This window comes from Pelophylax lessonae (genome assembly GCF_965119305.1).
Source record: "Pelophylax lessonae genome assembly, chromosome: 4".
NCBI classification, from domain to species: Eukaryota; Metazoa; Chordata; class Amphibia; order Anura; family Ranidae; genus Pelophylax; species Pelophylax lessonae.
This window is the reverse complement of record NC_138771.1, coordinates 257732271-257738241: the sequence shown is the minus strand read 5'-3', so window position 1 is coordinate 257738241 and position 5971 is coordinate 257732271.

Genomic DNA, 5971 nt, shown 5'->3' with positions numbered 1-5971 from the left:
GTAAATCTGACAGTTCATAAATAGGTAAGGGGCAGGGGCCACCTGGCGATGTCACCTGGTGGCACTGTCCCCTGGTGACATCACTAACCGGTGCATGCTGGGTTTGTGATGTCACAAGGGAGCGGTACCACTAGGTGACATTGCCAGGTGGCCCTGCCCTTTCTCATTAAAGAACTGTCAAACAGCATGGTTGATGGCAGAGCATTTTTTTTTTGGGTCAGTGGTGGTGTCGACGTCATAATTGACAACGGATCTACATCGGTGGACATTTTTTTTTTTTTTTTAATAAAGGAATTGTCAAAAGCTGTGTGTGTTATTATTTCTTTTTGATACTTTTTTTGTTGAATGGGTAGGGGTATTATGTACCCCATACTCATTAACATGGGGGGGTGGGATCTAGTGGAATATGGCCTGGTATGGTTCTGACCTTCCAGACTGCATGCTCTGAAAAGACTCTGACATGGCATCTCTGAAGTCTCAAAACACCCAAAAAGCAAAATCGCATTCATTTCAATTGCCCCTGTTCACATATGAGCATTTTGTTGCCTGAAGAAAAATGCCTGAAGTTCAAAAAAGTACACAAGCTTCTTTTTGGCAGATTAAAAGCATTTTTGTTAGATGTCAATGCTTGCACATTAGTCAGTGAGTGGGGACACAGAAGGGGAGCACAATTTGCACTTTATTTAAGGAAAATCACTTGGCACTTTAAAAACTGCATGATTGCATGATTAATTATCAAATCCTCCATGTATGAAGACTAAAGGACGCGGACTCATGTTTGGTTGGCAAATGTTTATTCATTTTTCATTTTATGTAATCTTATTGTTTTACACCAATTTTTATAGTCAATTGGCATGTTTTTGATTATGTATGAGCTATTATGAACATATAAGTGGGGATTTGCATCTAACCAGGCAGTGCTTTAAAAATATCTATACAGGTTACAGTCCTTGCACATGATGTCTTCCTTGAGTATGTATAAATGTATTCTACAGATCACATTTCTAAATTGGGAGAAAAGGCCTCTCAGGGGCACAGTCTGTTTCAATCTGATGAGAAAAGGGCTCACCTGGAACATTATTGAAAATGGCTTGCAAACTCTCTTTTAAATCATCAGACGTTGTACCTCCTGGGAGGTCCCTGATTTTTAAATACTATTCCTATGTCCTCTGTTATCTAAACACCATATGTGCTTGATAAGCTGCAGTGGAGGGCAGGGAAGTTATGGGGGGTTTAATAAACCCCTCATCTCTCCATTAAGAGGACCTGTCATCTGTCCATGTTATTACATAAGGGTCTTATTAGCCCCCTTGTGATAGAAATAAAATAAAATTAAATTTAAAAAAATAATAAAATGAATAAAAAATAGTAAAACGTGTAAAAAAAATGTTTTAAAATGAATGAAAATAAGAAAAAAAAGTCAAAACACTTCTTAAAAGTACACACCTTAAAGTGATTGTAAACTTTTGTTTTTTCCTATAAAAATAACAAACATGTAATACTTACCTGCTCTGTTGCAGTGGATTTACACAGAGCAGCCCAGATTCTCCTCTTCTCAGGTCCCTCTTCTGTGCCCCTGGCCCCTCCCTCCTGTTCCTAGCCTCCACAGCAAGCAGCTTGCTATGGGGGGCACCAGAGCCGAGCCACATTTCCCTGTGTCCATTCGGGTATGGAGCCTGTGCCCGGCCCCACCCCCTCTCTCTCCTGATTGGCTAGTTAACTATAATTGACAGCAGTGGCAGCCAATGGCGCTGCTGCTGTGTCTCGGCCAATCAGGAGGGAGAATCTCGAATGGCTGAGACACTCGTGGACATCGCTGGACAGAGAGGGGCCTTAGGTAAGTGTTAGAGGGGCTGAGGGGGGCTGCTGCACAGAGAAGGATTTTTATCCTAATGCACAGAATTACAACTTCTTTAACACAAAATAAGGAACACATCTATGTAAGCATAAATGGCAGCACCCAAATGAGGTATCGCCATTAATTTTGGAGTGAGAGCTATAATTCTAGAGGCACAACTTCTGGTTAGCTCTAAACTAAAAAACCTGTAAGGGCTTTAAAGTGTCACCTAACAAGAATTTTGGTTAACATAGTTTTTCAGTACTACATGCAGATTTAGGGATTGACATGTTTGGTATTTCTTTACTCCACTCAACCTCATTTTTTATATTTTACCAAAAAATGATGATATATTGTATTTGTTTGCACTCAAATTCATTTTAGAAAACTTTTTTTTTCTTAAAATATCTGTTTGATATAACGTTTTGCAAGTATCATGTAACATAAGAAAATAAACTTCCACCTTTGTATTCTACAGGACTCCTGCTTTTAGAAAATATATAACTGTTTTAGGGTTTAAGATAAATAAAGCAAAAAATATAGATTTTTTTCATGTGTGTGAATAATTGTCCTTTAGAAAAGTGGTTAAAGAGTGGGTGGGGGGGCGTGGCTTGGCACGAGCGGGAGATGGCTGCTTAGACAGGGAGCTCCGTGAACAACCCGATCTCCACTGCTTTCTCGGGCACCTAAACTCTCAAATATGGGCAGACCCAACAAACCTGGACACAGTACCAAGTCCTCCAGGTCCGGAACCGGCAGCGCTGTTAAACAAATCCCAGATTTCTTCTCCTCACAGCGATCTAGCAGAAGAGGCTCTCAGGGGCACAAGATGGCGCAGGCAGCATTCCAAGATGAGGAGAGAGAATATGACACGGACTCCGTTGCTGACATCGAGGACACGGTAGGAGACCCTGAAATCTCTGATCCCCCCCTGAACTTTAAAAGCATGACTGCAATAGCTGCGGATATAAAAAACTCTTTTGCTGCTGCAATCATCGATCTAAAAGCAGACATCACCAGGCTCTCTGATCAGATGTCTGCTGTAGAGAAGGCAGGAAGACATAGGGACAGAGCCATTAAGAAGCTTGAAGAGGTCTCATTCTCTCACTCCTCTCACCTCATTGCCATGAATAGGCAAATTGAGGATTTGGACAATCGGGGGCGCAGGAATAATGTGCGTATTAGGGGGGTCCCCGAATCGGTTGATAGGGATCAGATAAAACCAGCCCTAAGATCCATTTTCAATAGCCTGCTTGAAAGACCAGAGCAATCCCCCATTGATTTTGAGAGGGCACATAGGGCACTGCGTCCCAAACCCCAGGATTAGGCCCCTCCAAGGGATATAATATGCTGCCTCTCGAACCATCCTTTAAAGGAAGAAATTCTAATGAAGACGAGACAGAACGATCATATACTATTCAACGAACAAAATATTCTGTTATTCCAAGACCTTTCCCCTATTACATTAAAGAACAGGAGAGCACTGAGACCATTATTGGAAGTTCTCAGACAGAAAGAACTGCAATATAAATGGAGGTTCCCCTTCGCCCTACAAGTTACGCATGGAGGGAGACAACATCTGCTCCGTACCCCCGCAGACTTACCGGATTTTTGCGCTAATCTGAGAATTGGCGATGTGGAATTACCTGACTGGTACTCTGAATTCTTGACGCCCCACTCACCGGGTCAACCACATGAGGGAAGCGAGTCCCCGCCACCTCGTTCTCCTCATAAGAAACGGGGGAAATTTCAGAGGAGACGTGAATTGGATTCGCTATTTGGGGCATCTCCCAAAACGCCCAAAACGCCAAAAAATCCTAAAAACAGAGATCGTCCTTGAAAAGCCTCTACATTTTTCTTTATATCCATCACCTTGAAATACGCTTAAGGGATACTTGAAGTTCTATAAAATGACCTTTCTTTCTGACACCATCAGATGCCTTATATTTTTCATTAATACAGACTGCCCATGTCTGCAACCTTTTTCTTTTGAATTTTTTCATTATGAACACCCGAGAAATCCTAAACTTAAACAGTTATTTTATTACTTGGATTAGCCACATGGGGGCAGCAGAGTTCTGCAAGCTCATGCTCTGACTAGTTTTTCAGACACTGAAGTCAATACAGTTTTTCTTCCCTGCTCTCGAAACTGACTTTTTTTTTTTTTTCTTTATCTTTATACAGGATCTTCCCTACTATGCTGATACCAAACGGGTAATACAGTTGTATGTTTGATATTACCCATGTACCACCAACATACGAACACCACCGCACTTACAACCTGAAACAGGAGATCATATTCTTTATACTGAACTATTGGTTATTGCTTGGTTAAAGAACGATAGTAATCTAGGGCTAATCTACTTATATTTTAATAGAATGGCGTCCCCTAGCTCGGACCCTTGACTCAAGACTTTCTGCTAGAGAAGTTAGACAAGGGGACTGCCATAAACTGTTGCTGCAAATCGTTGAGATCTTAAGATTAATCCGCCCTGGATTCAATAGCACAGTTGTATGGAAACGATCTGTATATGTGTATACTGAATGTCACGTGTTATATTACCCCATTTGTTGAGCTCGAGGAGTATAACTCAATGAGCCATGACAAACTGGGTCTGTGAAAAACTATTCATATTTAAGTGTTACAAGTTTATCTGGTTGTACTAGTTTTAAGCAGTGATTGGTTTACACCAGATAAATCTGCTGTTCTATAGTTATAGTTATGCTGTAATAACTGTAGTTTGTCTCCGCTATTTTATTTGGAGATACGGATTGTTCTCAGTTCGTTTACTGAGTTTGTTCCTAAATATACATTTTTTCACTTTTTTCTTTAGATTACTGATTAATCTCCTGAACTGCCTTCCACGGCCTCACCAGGATATATAAAGCGATTTACTCATTATTACACTGTTGTATTTTTTCCTACATAATAGTGATCTCAGTGGGACTCCTGCTAGTCCCGCTTGACATCGCACCACCTAGAGTCTTTTTCTTTCTCCTTTCTTCCCCCCCTCCTTTCTCTACCTTTTGTGTCACTCCCCTCCCTGGACTTCCATATCCCCTAACCATTGTTGTTTTAATCAGATTTTCATTCAACCTTTGATACTAGAACTCACATACTAGAGTCCAGATTCCTGCCTAGGGGGACCTCCAGACTGATCACCATGGTATATTCTCATTTAGGTAAGAACCCTTTTCTAATTTCTCACAATGTGAACGGCCTGAACACTCCAGAGAAAAGGAGAAGGCTACTATGTGAACTTAAGAAATGTAAACCGCAAATAGTGTTTCTTCAGGAAATGCATTTCAAAGGTACGGATCACCCACAGATGACAAATAGGTACTTTCCCACAGCATATTATGCCTCCAACGATCTTGCTAAAACAAAGGGGGTGGCTGTCCTCCTACACAAGGACACACCTTTTGTATATGAGAAACATCTTGCAGATCCAAACGGGAGATACATTTTTATTTCCGGTACGCTGAACAGCAAACCGATAACCTTGGTGAATGTGTACTTCCCAAACAAAGCGCATTTGACTTTTTGTACCCAACTAATTACAGAGCTTAAAAGTTTTGCCCGTGGCTGTGTGATCATGGGAGGGGACTTTTATATACCCTTGAACCCCCTGGTTGATACCTCCTCAGGCAAATCCAGTATCTCATATAATCTCCTCAAAAAAATAAAACTCTTGCTACAATCCGTCACCCTCATAGATATATGGAGAACACTGCATCCTTCTACGAAGGACTATACATTTTATTCTGCACCGCACAAACGGTACACGAGGATTGACATGATTTTTATCACACAAAGAGATCTTGCTGAGGTGGTGAGATCTGAGATAGGAGTTATTTCTGTCACGGATCATGCACCTGTCTCTCTACACTTGCAGATTCCCTGTGCGCGGAGATCTGAACGCTCCTGGAGATTGAATCCATCTCTGCTATTGGATACTGCTACCCAAAGTCATGTCCAATCATTGCTGGAAAACTATTTTGCAGAGAATACATCAGATGAGACTTCTCCCTTAAATGTTTGGGAGGCTCATAAAGCAGTATGCAGAGGGGAGCTGATCCGTATCGGTGCACAGGGAAAAAAAGAAAAGGAGGCCTTGAAGACCAAGTTGATAG